The sequence below is a fragment of the Leucoraja erinacea genome, chromosome 2 (assembly GCF_028641065.1).
Source record: "Leucoraja erinacea ecotype New England chromosome 2, Leri_hhj_1, whole genome shotgun sequence".
Classification (NCBI taxonomy): domain Eukaryota; kingdom Metazoa; phylum Chordata; class Chondrichthyes; order Rajiformes; family Rajidae; genus Leucoraja; species Leucoraja erinaceus.
In genome coordinates this window covers 1,761,357-1,778,904 of record NC_073378.1, presented here as the reverse complement: position 1 = coordinate 1,778,904, position 17,548 = coordinate 1,761,357, and the positions used below count along the sequence as shown (strand labels likewise).

General features: G+C 45.4%; 1 protein-coding gene across 1 annotated transcript in view; it reads right to left on the bottom strand.

Moving 5' to 3' along the window:
- The window catches only part of LOC129706504 (catenin delta-2-like), a 1,547,539-nt gene that overhangs the window by 1,168,263 nt on the left and 361,728 nt on the right, over nucleotides 1-17,548 (bottom strand). The window lies entirely within an intron of this gene.

The following is a 17,548-nucleotide window of genomic DNA, read 5'->3' as shown; positions in this document are numbered from 1 at the left end:
ATGCTGCCTGTCCCGCTGAGTTACTCCAGCTTTTTGAGTCCATCTGAGGCTGTTTCAGGAGTGGCACGTCAGCATTAGACTGGCCGTCTCACCCTCATCATTCAGGCCTTGCAATGTTTTGCCACACAATACTGGGAACAGAAATACTGGGTTGGTTGGATTCATGCATAGTTACATAGAAAATAGGTGCAGGAGGAGGACATTTGGCCCTTCGAGCCTGCACCGCCATTCATTGTGATCATGGCTGATCATCCACAATCAGTAACCTGTGCCTGCCGTCTCCCCATATCCCTGGATTCCGCTAGCCCCTAGAGCTCTATCTAACTCTCTCTTAAATCCATCCAGTGACTTGTCCTCCACTGCATTCTGTGGCAGGGAATTCCACAAATTCACAAACACACTTTCCTCCTGGATGCACCCTGCATCCACATGAAGATTGGCATGAGTGTACGAGATTTATCCCTGGGATGGCGGGACTGTCATATGAGGAAAGATTGAAAGGTCTAGGCTTGTATTCACTGGAGGCCAAGTCACTGGATGGATTCAAGAGAGAGTTAGATAGAGCTCTAGGGACATGGGGAGAAGGCAGGCATGGGTTATTGATAGGGGACGATCAGCCATGATCACAATGAATGGCGGTGCTGGTTCGAAGGGCCGAATGGCCCCCTCCTGCATCTATTTTCTATGTATCTATGTATCCATGTTTCTATATGTAGGCAGGCCACTGAGGTGAGTACAAGTTGCAGGCTGAATCATGTGTAATTCAGTCCAGTATTGTACACGAGGTCAAGTTGTGTAAAGTAAAAAAATAATTTGGAAGTGAAGTTTGAAATAATGCTAGTATATTACTGATGTTAAAAAATCCTCATGAATAAATATTACATTTTGCATGCATGTATAGACCTTGCTTAAATCAAATCCTTTTCACCATAAATGACTGAGTTCTAAAATCCTTTTGGCTTAGGAGTGACAGGAATAATATTTCCGTCTTGTATTCCTAATGTGCAAACTCAATTCACACTACAAATGGTGTAACAATGGGGTTCAAAAGTTTTGCAGCCACCAAAACCCTGACCTATATTCACCGTAAGTACGGAATAATGGAATCTAAGAGCAGAAACAAGCTAGTCAAGCAGTCCCTCAGACCTCTTCCACAATAACATTGGATTTTGACTCAGCTTCACTTTACAGCATTGAGGGGCTGTCCCACTGTACGAGGTAATTCAAGAGTTCTCCCGAGTTTCCCATGATTCGAACTCGGAGAATTACGGTAATAGCCGCTCGTAGGTACTCGGGGCTCTCGTGGACATTTTGCAACTTGTTAAAAAAAACTTCACGAGCTTACTGCATTTCCCCGAGTACCTGCCGTTAGCGTTACGAGCCGCTAAGAGACGTCCCGAGCTCCGACGTACCCACTACGTACTTACCATGAGTTTGTTTTTATTTTAAACTCGGGAGAATTACCTCGTACAGTGGGACAGGCCCTTTACCTTCCCTATTCTGGATAGCTCCGCTATATTCAATACACAGCGCACATTGAACAAGGGGGTGATGGCTAAGCAGTAATTTCACTGAATAATCCACCTGATCGTCTAAATGTAACCAAGGGCTGAGATGAGAGCAATCACCATCAGATGTCTTGTTTTGCATCATATATTGGGCAGATCAAGCCAGGCTAATTTCTGATAATCTAATTTGCTGCTGTTAGTAACAGTAGTCGCTGAGCTATAAGGCGATTATGAGAGTGGGCAAATGAAAGGGCATAAAGTCATTGAGCCATACAGCATGGAAACAGGCCCTTTGGCCCAACTTGACCACATCAACCAACATACTCCATTTAGATTAGTCCCACCTGCTCATGCTTGGCCCACATCCCTCTAACACTATCCTTTGCATGTGGCTGCCCAAAGGTCTCTTACATGTTATAATAGTACCTGCCTTAACTACCTCCTCTGGCAGTTCATTCCATTTATTCATCACCCTTTGTGTAAAAAAAGTTACCCCTTAGGCGGTGCTGGCTCGAAGGGCCGAATGGCCTACTCCTGCACCTATTGTCTATTGGCTCTTATTAAATGTTTCCCCCCTCACCTTAAACCTATGTCCCCAAGTTCTTGATTCCCCATCTCTGGGTAAAATACTGTGAGCTTTACCCAATCTATTCCTCTGATGATTTTGTACATCTCTAGAAGATCACCTCTCATCCTGTGCTCCTAGCCTGCCCAACTTCTCCCTATAGCTCAGGGCCTCAAGTCCTGGCAACATTCTCGTAAATCTTCTCTGCACCTTTTCCAGCTTGACAACATCTTTCCTTCAACATGGTGACCAAAATTGAACACAATACTCTAAATGTGGCCTCACCAATGTCTGATACAACCGTAACATGATCTCAAACTTCGATACTCCATACTCTGACTGATGAGTGGGTAAGTGAAATGTCATAGTAATGTCAAATGTAATGTGGAGAAAATGTAAGATTGTACATTTCGTCAGGAAATATAGAAAAGCATATTTTGTTATAGGTGAGAGATTGCAAAACTGAAATGCAATGGGATTTGGGTGTGCTGATGCATGAAGCTGGTTTGCAAGTACAATAAGCAATTGGAAGGTAAACAATGTCACTGCTTATGCTTGGAGAATTGAATACCAAATAAGGGTGCATAATGCTTTAGGAGACACTGGGAACTGCAGAGCTGGAATCTTGAGTGAAACACAAAGTACTGGAGTAACTGAGCAAGTCAAACAGCATTTAAGAGGGAACTGCAGATGCTGGAGAATCGAAGGTTACACAAAAAAGCTGGAGAAACTCAGCGGGTGCAGCAGCATCTATGGAGCGAAGGAAATAGGCAACGTTTCGGGCCGAAACCCTTCTTCAGACTGATCGGGGGCGGGGGTGGGCGGGGACAAGAAAGGGAAAAGGAGGAGGAGGAGCCCGAAGGCTGGGGGATGGGAGGAGACAGCAGGGGGGCTGAGGAGGGGGAGGAGACAGCAAGGACTAACAAAATTGGGAGAATTCGATGTTCATGCCCCCAGGATGCAGACTCCCCAAACGGAATATGAGGTGCTGTTCCTCCAATTTCCGGTGCTGCTCGCTGTGGCCATGGAGGAGACCCAGGACAGAGAGGTCGGAGACGGAGTGGGAGGGGGAGTTGAAGTGCTGAGCCACCGGGAGGTCAGCTTGGCTATTGCGGACCGAGCGGAGGTGTTCGGCGAAACGATCGCCCAACCTCCGCTTGGTCTCACCGATATAGATCTGCTGACATCTAGAGCAGCGGACGCAATAGATGAGGTTTGTCAAACAGCATCTCTGGATGGTTAGGCGACGTTTTGGGTCGGTACACTTAATCAGACTCGAGATGCTTTAGTTTTGTGGGCTTGTGGTGAAGCTAGATTGTGAATTCTGTGTACGCTATTAATTATATTTAAGGATGCCAATGCATTAGAAGCTGGTGAGGTAAGGTTTAATAAACTAATGTGTGAAATTGACTAGGCTTTTGTTTATTGGAGAAATGTGAAAGAGAACTGTGGAAAAGAAAGATAAATGAAAGTGAATTGTCTAAGATCATGTGATGAGCTAGAATTGTTGACAGGAGGCTCAAAGGGCTGAATGGCCTCCTCCTGCACCTATTTTCTATGTTTCTATGAATGTGAAGAGGGTGTTTCCTTGTGGTGGAATCTAGAACGAGAAATCACTCCTTAAAAATATGAAAAATAGTAATTGCCCATTTAAAACTCGAAGAAGGTGTTGGTTTCCCCTGAGTGTCAAGTGTCTATTGGGCCTGTCCAACTTAGGCAATTTTTTAGGTGACTACGGGCGACTTAACTGTCGCCACATGTTCGCCGGTGGTTGCCGGGGTATCGCCTGTATGGTCGTGAGTCGTCTCCTCAGTCGCGCAAAGAGTCGTAGCGTCTTTCTGGTTGCCGCTAAATTTTCAACATGTTGAAAATGTTTTGGCGACTGTGGGTTTGATGCATATGAGCATATCTTGACTTCTACTGAAGTAGATGCTATTGTAGGTAAAGGCCAGGTTAACGTAGGTTGGCGCCACAAAGGCGTAGGTTGTCGCCGGTGCTGACTTCGGTGAATTCCATTTGCGACTACCTACATCGACCTACATCACTCGGCGACAGGTACAGGTACCGGCGACTGAATTGTTTTACCTTGTCGTAACTTGTCGCAGGTGGACGTAGGTTGTCGTGTCGCGAATGGTATGTTGGCTTTCATAGCAAAAGGATTTGAGTATAGGAGCAGGGAGGTTCTACTGCAGTTGTACAGGGTCTTGGTGAGACCACACCTGGAGTATTGCGTACAGTTTTGGTCTCCAAATCTGAGGAAGGACATTATTGCCATAGAGGGAGTGCAGAGACGGTTCACCAGACTGATTCCTGGGATGTCAGGACTGTCTTATGAAGAAAGACTGGATAGACTTGGTTTATACTCTCTAGAATTTAGGAGATTGAGAGGGGATCTTATAGAAACTTACAAAATTCTTAAGGGGTTGGACAGGCTAGAGATGCAGGAAGATTGTTCCCGATGTTAGGGAAGTCCAGGACAAGGGGTCACAGCTTAAGGATAAGGGGGAAATCCTTTAAAACCGAGATGAGAAGAACTTTTTCACACAGAGAGTGGTGAATCTCTGGAATTCTGTGCCACAGAGGGTAGTTGAGGCCAGTTCATTGGCTATATTTAAGAGGGAGTTAGATGTGGCCCTTGTGGCTAAGGGGATCAGGGGGTATGGAGAGAAGGCAGGTACGGGATACTGAGTTGGATAATCAGCCATGATCATATTGAATGGCGGTGCAGGCTCGAAGGGCCGAATGGCCTACTCCTGCACCTAATTTCTATGTTTCTATGTTTCTATGTCGTAGGTGTGGTCGTGGGTGGAATGGTCGCCGTAGCTTGATGTCGACTAGGAGGTAGGTTGTTGTAGACATTGCCATGGGGGGGGAGGGTCCAGTCGCCGGTTTTTCAGCGACCTGTTACGACTATGATAGTCACCGAAAAAAATCGCCTAAGTGGGACAGGCCCATCAGGAACTCACTTCCCCCAGGGGCAGTGGATGCAGTCCATTTGTATCTTTTCAAGGGAGCAGTAAGATACATGATGGAAACACAGAAAATAGGTGCAGGAGTAGGCCATTCGGCCCTTCGAGCCTGCACCGCCATTCAATATGATCATGGCTGATCATCCAACTCAGTATCCTGTACCTGCCTTCTCTCCATACCCCCTGATCCCTTTAGCCACAAGGGCCACATCTAACTCCCTCTTAAATATAACCAATGAACTGGCCTCAACTACCTTCTGTGGCAGGGAGTTCCAGAGATTCACCACTCTCTGTGTGTGATAAGTAATCAGGTGAAAGTTTACCACAGATAGATGGAAATGCAATCACATCAGATTACAGCCAGATCAACGGTAGACTTGTTGAATGGTGAAGCAGGCTCGAGGGATATTCTCCTCCATCTAATTTATGTTGTTCACAAGATGACGTCCTCATTGAAGGATTAAACTATCATATGAGAGGCAAATCTTCCTGTTCATCATTAGTTGTCAGAGATGATTATTTATGCTCCATGCTTTCTACATAATTAATAATTAATTCATATATTATCCATAATAAACTCCATCTGCAAATACATCCCGAAGATTTTTCCAATCACTGGATTATAACTAGCTTTAATTACACTGCTTGACTCATAATGCAGTATTGTTAAATGCACAAGAATTGTTTTTAAAGCCCACAGCACAGGTAAAATACCTCAAACCAATTGTCGACATGAATGCCTTTGTAATGTTGTTAGGAAGACCAACCAAGTTTTTTTCCCCAAACGGTCATAAATAGCAAATGAGCCAAGGGTCTGTTTGTATTCTATTAGAATTATTCAGCTCTGCTTTGATTCAAAGTTCAAGTTCAAGTTCACATTCGTTGTCACATGCGCTTATTAGGGTACAGTGATATTTGAGTTACCATACAGCCATATAAGTAAAGAGAACACAATACACAATAGAATTGAACATAAACATTCGCCACAGTGGAATCAGCATTCTTCACTGTGATGGAAGGCAATAACGTTCAGACATCTTCCTCCTAGGTTCACCCGTGATCGAGACCTTGAATCCTCCGCAGTCGCCGCTACAGATGTTCAGGCACTCGTCGGGATGATCGAAACTCCGACGTCGGGATGGATCAGAACACACTCCGTGGCTTGGAGTTCCCGAACGGCCGCTTCTTACCGGAGACCGCGGCTTCACGATGTTAGCATCCACAGGCCCCGCGGTTGGAGCTCCAACATTGATAATCCTCAGCAAAGGATCGCAGCTCCGTGATGTTAAAGTCCGCGCCACGCCTGCAGCTAGAAGCCCCGCAGACCGCCGCTTCACGATGTTAAAGTCAACAGGCGCCTGCGGTCGGAGCTCCTACACTGGCGATCCTCGGCAAAGGATCCCAGGCACCCCAATGGTAAGTAAACACCACGCTTGCTGCTTGAAGCTCCGGGCCACCGGTCTCCGGTCTGAAGAGGCCGCACCAATCCAGTTGTTAGGCCGCGAGGAGGGCGAAAATGCAACACGGAAAATATTCGCATTTCCGTCGAGGTAAATGACTGGAAACCCCTTCGCCCTATCCCCCCCCACCCATCCCCCACATCAAACCTACCGAGAAATATTAAAACATACATTTAGACGCACTAAAAATAACAAAATAGTCGAAAAAAACACGAGCTGCTAGCGATGCTGCCGCTCGCAGCGCCACCTGGTGGTCATTTAGGTCACACATGGGTATTTTATGTCTGGTGGTCAGTTCAGTGTCCTGGAATACTGGGCCATGGTAGTGTTCAGGTTTGTGATAATTGCCGTGCCACATTAATAGCACGACTCTCACCACAAAACGTTGGAGACGGTGGTGGAGGAGGAGGAGAAGACCCAGAAAAACTCTTCTCTATCTAAGACAATCATGCCCACTGCAGCAGCTACATGGCCACACACTGGTAAGAAAAATGCAAAATAAATGTTCCAAACTGGATATATATATATATAAAGGAAAACCCATGATAATGCATGAAAATATCAACTATTCATGTTTGTGTTTTCATTTTGCATTAATCCATGCATAGTGTACACATCGATGCCTGCATGTTTGACCTTCTGGAATCATTCATGACCTGAGGAGACAGCTCAGTCAGAATGGTCATGTTCAGATCCCACCTCTTTGTTATTGTCTAAATTATATTCACTCCCGCCATGCAAAGCTGGTGGCAGTCAGCAGAGGGGAGGTGTTTCTTTAGTCAGAGGGTGCTGTATCTGTGGAATTATTTGCCACGGAAGGCTGTGGAGGCAATATCAGCCTATTTAAGGCAGAGATAGATAGATTATTAGTACAGGTGTCAGAGGTTATGCGGAGAAGGCAGGAGAATGGGGTTAGGAGGGAGAGATAGACCAGCCATGATTGAATGGCGAAGTAGAGTTGATGGGCCGAATTGCCTAATTCTGCTCCTATCTCTTATGATCTTAAGGTAGACAAAAGTGCTAGAGAAACTCAGTGGGTGCAGCAGCATCTATGGAGCGAAGGAAATAGGCAACGTTTCGGGCCGAAACCCTTCTTCAGACCGAGGAAGACTTTTGTCGACCTTCGATTTTCCAGCATCTGCAGTTCCTTCTTAAACTCTTATGATCTTATGATATTCTTTGCATTGAATGCCTTCAACTGAGGGGAGAAATGATAAATCGTAAGATGGCAGTAAGGGTTTATGGTAAGGTTGAAAGAGGAGAAGCATCTTTGTAGATCAGGAGAGACCTAGTTGTGCGAAGGATAAGGCACAAGACATAGCCATCATCTTTCAATTCAGTTCCTTTATTGGCAACGATCAATGTTTGTGACCAATGGCAGAACTGGTCACCAGGGGGCGCTGCATGATGGCTGCCTCGCCAACGGTCTGCCTTTGACTTTTTCATTCTTTGTGTTTTTAGCTTGTTGTAAAATGTATGTTTTAGTTTATCTTTACACTAAACAGAACACTCCACCACAAAACAGTAGACACTTACCCCACAAACAGTAGACACAAGACACAGAACACAAGACACTACCCTCCCCTTTATACCGCTATCACCCCTCTCCACCCCAAGAACCTCGTGATCTCCTGGGGGAGGCAAAAAACCGGATAAAAACCCAGGTCCAATTCGGGAAAAAAATCCGGGAAATTCCTCTCCGACCCCAATCTAGGCGATCGACACTTGTCCAGGAGATCACTCAGGTCTTACTATACTAACCATACCTAGGTCCATATCCCTGCCCTCTCCCCGTAGCCCCTTATCCCCTTGGCAGCTAAAAAAACCATCTATTTTAGTCTTAAATATATTTAAAGTTTCTGCTTCCACTGCTCCCTGGGGCAGTGAATTCCATAAATTAACCACCCTCTGGGTGAAGAAGTTCTTCCTCATCTCAGTTTTAAAAGAGCCCCCCCTTATTCTGCAACTATGTCCCCTAGTTCTAGTTTCCCCGATCATTGGGAACATCCTCGGTGCATCCACCCGATCAAGGCCCCTCACGATCTTATATGTTTCAATGAGATCGCCTCTCATTCTTCTAAACTCCAAAGAGTAGAGTTCCAGCCTACTTAACCTTTCCTCATATGTCAATCCCCTCATTGCAGGAATTAATCTTGTAAACCTTCGCTGCACTGCCTCCAGGGCTAGTACATCCTTTCTTAAGTATGGACCCCAGAACTGTACACAGTATTCCAAATGTGGTCTCACTAATACTGTGTACAGCTGCAGCAAGACCTCCGTGTTTTTATACTCAATCCCCCTAGCAATAAAGGCCAAAACTCCATTGGCCTTCCTGATTGCTTGCTGCACCTGCATACTAACTTTCAGTGATTCATGTACTAATACCCCTAGATCCCTTTGCGTTGCATTACAACGCAGCTCCTCCTCATTTAGAAAATAACTTGCCCTATCATTTTTTTCCCAAAGTGAATGACTTCACATTTATTAGTATTAAATTTCATCTGCCAAGTTGTTGCCCACTCACCTAGCTTATCTATATCCTTTTGCAGACTCTTCCTATCCTCCTCATCCCCTACTTTTCCTCCCATTTTTGTATCGTCCGCAAATTTTGATATATTACACTTGGTTCCCTCCTCCAAATCATTTATATAAATTGTGAACAACTGGGGTCCCAGCACCGACCCTTGCGGAACCCCGCTAGTTACCGGTTGCCATCCCGAGTATGAACCATTTATCCCCACTCTCTGCTTCCTATTTGTTAGCCAATCCTCTACCCATGCTAATATATTACCCCCAATCCCATAATTTTTTTTTTTTTAGCAATAGTCTCTTATGTGGCACCTTGTCAAAAGCCTTTTGGAAGTCCAAGTATACCACATCCACCGGTTCCCCTTTATCCACCCGGGTTGTTACTTCCTCAAAGAATTCGAGCAGATTCGTTAAACAGGACTTCCCCTTCACAAAACCATGTTGGTTCTGTCCGATGAAGTCATGTTTATCCAAGTGCCCCGTTAGTGTTTCTTTAATAATTGTCTCTAACATTTTACCCACCACCGATGTTAGACTAACCGGTCTATAGTTACCCGCCTTCTGTTTACTTCCTTTTTTAAATATAGGTGTTACATTGGCCATTTTCCAATCCACTGGGACCGTTCCTGCCTCCAGGGAGTTTTGGAAAATTATCACCAATGCATCCACAATCCCCACCGCTATCTCCCTCAAGACCCTTGGATGTAATCCATCAGGTCCAGGGGATTTATCCTCCTTCAGTCTCATTAATTTCCCTAATACCACCTCCTTGGTGATCTTAATAGTATTTAGCTCCTCCATTCCTACCGCCCCCTGTTTATCCAGCGTTGGAATATTTTTTGTGTCTTCTATGGTGAAGACTGATACAAAATACTCGTTTAATGCCTTTGCCATTTCCATGTTCCCCACCAACAACTCTCCAGTCTCACCCTCCAATGGACCAACGTTCACCTTAGCCACCCTTTTTCTTTTTATATAGCTATAAAAACTCTTACTATTAGTTTTTATGTTGTTCGCTAAATTCCTTTCATAGTCTATTTTCCCCGTCTTAATTAATCTCTTAGTTATTTTTTGCTGACCTTTAAATGCTTCCCAATCCTCTACCCTCCCACTATCTCTGGCTACCTTATATGCCCTTGCCTTCAGCCGAATACTATCCTTTATAGTTTTACTGAGCCATGGCTGACTGTTCTTACCCTTACCCCTTTTTTTCTTCATAGGAATAAATTTTTCTTGAAGGTTATACAGTATACCCTTAAACGTACACCACTGCTCATGTACCGTCTTATTCTTGAGTCTGCTATCCCAGTCAACTTTGATCAGCTCAGTCCTCATACCTTCATAATCCCCCTTATTTAGACTAAGCACCCTAGCCTGAGTTTCAACCTGCTCCCCTTCTATTTGAATATGGAATTCGACCATATTGTGGTCACTTGTTCCAAACGAGTCCCTAACTATGACATTTTTAATTAATCCTGCTTCATTACACAGGACCAGATCCAAGATTGCCTCCCCCCTTGTCGGTTCTGTGACATACTGTTCTAGGAACCCGTCTCTAATACATTCTATAAACTCTTCCTCTAGTCTACCCTGCCCAGTTTGGTTTGCCCAATTAATATGAAAATTGAAGTCCCCCATGATTACAGCAGTTCCCTTTTTACATGCGTCAACTATTTGCAGATTTATGTTCTGACTAACAGCGTCACAGCTATTTGGAGGTCTATAAATTACACCCACTAGTGTTTTTTTCCCCTTATTATTCTCTATCTGTACCCAAGCTGTTTCACTATCCTGATCCTTCAACGCAATATCCTTCCTCTCTATTGCCGTTATTCCCTCCCTTATTAAAAGGGCCACCCCTCCTCCCTTTCTTTCCTGTCTATCTTTCCTAATTGTCGAGTACCCCTCTATATTTAACTCCCAGTCCTGATCCCCTTGCAGCCATGTCTCCGTAATGGCCACGATATCATAACTATATATACTTAATTGCACCGTTAATTCATTTATCTTATTACGAATACTCCGTGCATTTAGATAAAGCACTTTCAGATGATTTTTACTACCCTTCCTTTCCGTTTTTGCCCCTTTTACATCTAAAGCTTTATCTTCACACATTCTGTCTCCTGTCACATTTTGACTTTCCGCTTCCCCACTGATACCCTGCTCTATTTCCTCTACCCCTGCCGTTATTACCCCCCTTGATACCTCCCCCCCGCTACTTAGTTTAAAGACCTCTCTACTGCCCTAGTTATATGATTTGCCAGGACCCCAGTCCCAGCACCGTTCAGGTGAAGTCCGTCCTTACAGAACAGATCCCCCCTGTCCCAGTACTGGTGCCAGTGGCCCAAGAAACCAAACCCATTATTCCCACACCAGTCTTTGAGCCACGCATTTAGCTTCTTAATTTTACGTACCCTCGCCGATTTGGCCCGTGGCTCAGGTAGCAATCCGGAGATCAGTACCCTCGAGGTTCTGCTTTTTAATTTATTCCCTAACTGCTCAAACTCCTTCAGCAGATCCTCCTTCCTCGTCCTTCCTATGTCATTGGTCCCCACATGGACCACGACCACTGGATCCTCCCCCTCCCTCTGCAAATTTCTCTCCAGCATCGCAGAGATATCCTTAACCCTAGCACCGGGTAGGCAACACAGCCTTCGGGACATGTTCTGCTGGCCGCAGAGAACCTTATCTACCCCCCGAATAATACTATCCCCTATCACTACGGCATTTCTTCTAACTCCCCCCTCTTGAATGGCCTCCTGATCCACGGTGCTGCAGCCAGGTTGCTCATCCCTCCCACAGCCCCTGATCCCGTCCTTACATTGAGTAAGAGCCTCGGTCATGCTCGTCAGGGACAAGGGCTGTGGCTCCTGCCGCATCTCCTCCTGGTTCCCCCTACCTGCCTCGCTTATGGCCACACCTTCCTTTCCTTGCTCACTGCCTACTGAATTAGTTAAACTGGTCGGTGTGACCATCCCCTGGCACAAAACATCCAGGTAATACTCCCCCTCCCTGATGTACCGCAGCGTATGAAGTTGGGTCTCCAGCTCATCAATGCGGAGCTGGAGTTCCTCTAGCCTCAAACACTTACTGCAGCTGTAGGGATCTTCTACATCAATGGTGTCGACAAATTCCCACATCTCGCAGTATTGGCACATCTCCTGACCGCCCATCTTATATAAGTAATTAACTGGTCCTATTTAAGAATCCCCTACTGTATTGATACACCCCTTATTTATATAATCCTACCTCCTATAAATGGGAAAGTACTCACCCCAGCCGTAAATTACCTACTGGTTTGGCTGTCTAGTGGTAATTCCGTCCGCTCTTCCTGTCTGGTCCACTGCTCCCTTGCAGTGCGTGGCAAACCTCTTTGCCTCTCCCAGAATCCTTAGCCTCTCAAGCGTATTGCGTGGTCTCCTCTCCTCAGCCTCCTCGCCAAAGACTCTCGAGCCAAAGACTCACACTTTTCTCACAGGGCACTTCGCTCACTCACTGCCGCTCGCAAAGAGCTGTCCTGCTTAAATTGACTGATAAATTGCCTATTTACCAATTTACACAGCCAATTCCTCAGTTTTCAACTGGTTTCACCCCTCTCCTCACACTTGGGCTAGAGCCAATCAGTGGTATCTCTAGCTAATCTGTTGCTGCTGTTGCTCCTCCCAAATCTACAGCAGCATCTTTGTAGATCAGGAGAGACCTAGTTGTGCGAAGGATAAGGCACAAGACATAGCCATCATCTTTCAATTCAGTTCCTTTATTGGTAACGACCAATGTTTGTGACCAATGGCAGAACTGGTCACCAGGGGGCGCTGCATGATGGCTGCCTCGCCAACGGTCTGCCTTTGACTTTTTCATTCTTTGTGTTTTTAGTTTGTTGTAAAATGTATGTTTTTGTTTATCTAAAACCTACACTTTACAAGTGGGGAAACCTTTTTTAATCTCTTTTCTCGACGGAGATGCGACTTTTCCATGTCGTATCTCCGTCTGCACTGCGGCCTAACATGGTGGAGTTGGCGGCCTCTTGCTGGGACTTCTAGACCTCCAAAACCGCGGGGCTTGTGGACTTTAACATCTTGAAGCGGGCGATCACTTTGGTGCTCCAACATGTGGGAGCTGCATACTTTAACATCACAGAGCTCACGGTCCCCGGTTAGGGACCGATTTCAGGAACTCCAAGCCGCAGGAGTTTCGACTGTCCCGATGCGGGAGCTTATACCGCCCCGATATGGGAGCTTGCTCGCCGGCAGCACCTGACCACGGGAGGTAAGGAGGAAAGAAGATAAGATTTTATTGCCTTCCTTCACAGTGGGGAATGTGGAGGAGTCACTGTGGTGGATGTTTATGTCAAATTTTTATGTAGTTGTGTGTCTTGTTGCTTTTTTGGGATGACCATATGGCAAACCAAATTCCTCGTATGTTGCAAAACACACTTGGCTAATAAATGACGATTATGATTTTGATTATAATATGTTTGGGTGATATAGCAGTCATGGGTGAGTAACTAGCACTGTGTACAAGCTACAAGGCACAGAGCAATGTTAAGTACATCTGGATGAACTCAGGCAATGAAAGTCAGACAGGGCCACTGATTGCTGAGGGCTGTCAGTAAGTGAATGCTGGAGGTGTGGTGAATTGAGCCGTGCCCAAGGCCACCTGCATGACCATGATGTCTGCATTCAGTCAACTTGCCTGAACCTACTTCGTCGCGCATCATCAGATTTCCTGACACTCACCAGTTTGGTTCCTCCCTTTGGTTCCCAGAGGATTGAAGATGCCTCGCATACAGTACATCCAGTTAGAGCCCATTAATTAAACGCTATGCTCTCTAATCTTCTTTAGATCCTCATCTGCATCAATCAAATCCTTATAAAGAAATACGGTTTTGCTGAATTTTTGCAGGCTTGTTTTCTTGCAAACATTATTTTGTCTGCCTTCGGGGGTGGCCACTTAACTGCACTCCAAGTGAAGGGTGCAAATCTAGAACCATTTAAAAGAGGCAACATGGTTTCAATTGTTATGTACTGTTGCATAACAAGCTGGCTGGGTTTTGTTACAGAATGTAAGTAATGTCAATGAGTTTGGGCAATGGTCCTGCGCATCATTAAATTGTGCAATTCAATTAAAATTGAAGCAATTGAATGGCTTAACCTCTTGAGATCTCAAAGGCCTCTTGAGGTCGCTTTCATTGTCAGTGAAGTACTTTTGGATGTAGTCAGATGTTCTGTCGAAACTGTGGCAGCAGGAATGTGCTCAGCAGACTTCCACAAACAGTTGTGCAACACTGACCAATTTGTTTCAGTGGAATTAGCTGAGAGATAAGCATTAGCCAGGAACATTGTCTTTATCAAATTAGTCTTCAGACAACTACAGATAACTCTCTGATATCTCCTCGTACTTACCCCTGGACCATGACCCCACAGATGAGAACCAGGCCATTATCTCACAGAGTATCACTGATTTTACCATTTCCAGTTGTCTGTGCTCCACAGCTTCCAACCTTATCGATCCCCAGCCCCGCATGGCCCGGTTTTACCTTCTCCCCAAACTCCATAAACAGAACGGCTCTGGAAGACCAAGAAAAAGGTCTGAAGAAGGGTCTCAACCCCAAACGTCACCTATACCTTCTCTGCAGAGATGATGCCTGACCCGCTGAGTTACTCCAGCATTTTGTGTCTATCTTCGGTGTAAATCAGCATCTGTAGTTCCTTCCTACACTACTTTGTTGTTTGGAAATGTAGGTGTGGGAACTAGTTCAACGTCACGTGAAGCAGAAAGTATCTCTAAAGCCCCTGTCCCACTTAGGAAACCTGAACGGAAACCTCTGGAGACCTTGCACCCCACCCAAGGTTTCCGTGAGGTTCCCGGAGGTGTTAGTCACTCTCCCAGATGGTCAAAAGTGGTTTCCGCGTAGTCGAGGCTTCTTCTAAGTTCCGGCGATTATTTCAAAAAATTCAAAAACCAGCCTCGACTAAAAATAGGTTGCTGTTTTAAAAATCGGTAATTGTTTAGTCGAAGCCGGTTGCGATGCTAGTTGAAGGTGGTTGCCGGAGGTTGCAGGTAGTGGAAGGTAAGACCTCACTGGTGGAATAAAACTGGGTGAAAAAAAGGTTAATATTAACATAAGCATGTGACCTCTGTCACTTCTGTGCGTGCTCAATCATAGTTGCAGAGTTCTTTTAGCAGAGCAAAGACTCCCTCGTAGTGCATGGGAGTACATGCTCAAGTCTCCAGTGTGGGCTCAGGAGATAACCATATAATAACCATATAACAATTACAGCACGGAAACAGGCCATCTCGGCCCTACAAGTCCATGCCGAACAACTTTTTTTTTCCCCCTTAGTCCCACCTGCCTGCATTCATACCATAACCCTCCATTCCCTTCTCATCCATATGCCTATCCAATTTATTTTTAAATGATACCAATGAACCTGCCTCCACCACTTCCACTGGAACCTCATTCCACACCGCTACCACTCTCTGAGTAAAGAAGTTCCCCCTCATATTACCCCTAAACTTCTGTCCCTTAATTCTGAAGTCATGTCTTCTTGTTTGAATCTTCCCTATTCTCAAAGGGAAAAGCTTATCCACATCAACTCTGTCTATCCCTCTCATCATTTTAAAGACCTCTATCAAGTTCCCCCTTAACCTTCTGCGCTCCAGAGAATAAAGACCTAACTTATTCAACCTATCTCTGTAACTTAGTTGTTGAAACCCAGGCAACATTCTAGTAAATCTCCTCTGTACTCTCTCTATTTTGTTGACATCCTTCCTATAATTGGGCGACCAAAATTGTACACCATACTCCAGATTTGGTCTCACCAATGCCTTGTACAATTTTAACATTACATCCCAGCTGCAGTGCAATAACTGAAACTAGCAAAACATGTAACACCACAAACAGGGAGTCTGCAGGCATTAGACTGAGGCTCAGATATCTCAGTGGGAGAGAGAGGAATGCAGAACACCACTCAAGCATTTGACACAAACACAGCGCCAACAGGTGTGTATGAGCTGGATGGCTGCCCAAGGTCTTGGCCAGGGATCTTGCATGCTGCTGAGACAACAGAAGATGAAAGGAGACTATTAAAGAGTCTAAATTAATCCCCAAGCAGTGCACAAAACAGCAATGTTAGACAGCTGGCCTCTCAATAAGATGATTCAAAACTCAATCCCAGCTATTATTCTGTTTTACCCTCCGCAAGGGAGTACTGATCTAAAGAAGGGAAAGAAAAAGAGTAACAACTTGTAGTGCGAGGAAATGGTAAATAGAGGCTGAAGTCAACAGGAAATAATATAAATCCTCTATTAATCTTCAGTACTTAATGTGCACATATCATTACATTGTGTCCTCATAAAGTGGCCTCATCATCATTAATTTTACCCAGTCATATGGACACAGAAATAAAGACCCCTCGGTCCACCGAGTTTGTGCTGATTATCAGCAACAATTTATACCAGTTTCTATTCAATTCTGGCCACTTTCCAAACCTGACACAGATTCTAGCACTCGTCTGCACGCTTGGGGCAATTTATAGTGTCCAATTAACCTACCAAATGCCACATCTTTGAGACATTGGAGGAAACTGGAGCACCCAAAATAAATCCCTGTGGTTACATAGGATTATAAAGCTGCACATGGACAGCACTGTTGGTCCAGGGATTAAACCCAAGGTTCTGGAAGAGCAGCTGTCACAGAATGCCAATTCAGTTATGTGATCAATGTCAATTACCTCTGGTGTAATTGAGTTGATGGGGATGAGAGAAAGCTAAAAAGGGACTCAGAACTGTAAAATCAGAAATAAATGGGCGATACAAAGTTGGCATGGACTCGGTGGAGCAAACAGGTGTGTTTCAATGCCATAAGACCATGAATACAGTGAAACTGAGCTGTGAAGAACAGGCTAGATGCAGGAAGATTGTTCCCGATGTTGGGGAAGTCCAGGACAAGGGGTCACAGCTTAAGGATAAGGGGGGAATCCTTTAAAACAGAGATGAGAAGAACTTTTTTTCACACAGAGAGTGGTGAATCTCTGGAACTCTCTGCCACAGAGGGTAGTTGAGGCCAGTTCATTGGCTATATTTAAGAGGGAGTTAGATGTGGCCCTTGTGGCCAAGGGGATCAGAGGGTATGGAGAGAAGGCAGGTACAGGATACTGAGTACGGGATACTGGATGATCAGCCATGATCATATTGAATGGCGGTGCAGGCTCAAAGGGCCGAATGGCCTACTCCTGCACCTAATTTCTACGTTTCTATGTTTCTATGTTCCACCTCGATGCCGTACGCACTGCCTTGGCGGCCGTACGTCACGCGCGGACTTCGCTCATACTTCACGTCACTCACCCGACCACCGCGCGGCCCCCGCTTCCGGTTTGGTCTCGCTTGCCGCATGCAGGCGCATGCTGGTGGGACCGGCCCTGTACGGGGATCACTCGACCTCCGCGCGGCCCCCGCTTCCGGTTTGGTTGCGCTTGCCACATGCAGGTCGCATGCTCGTGAGACAGGCCCTAAACT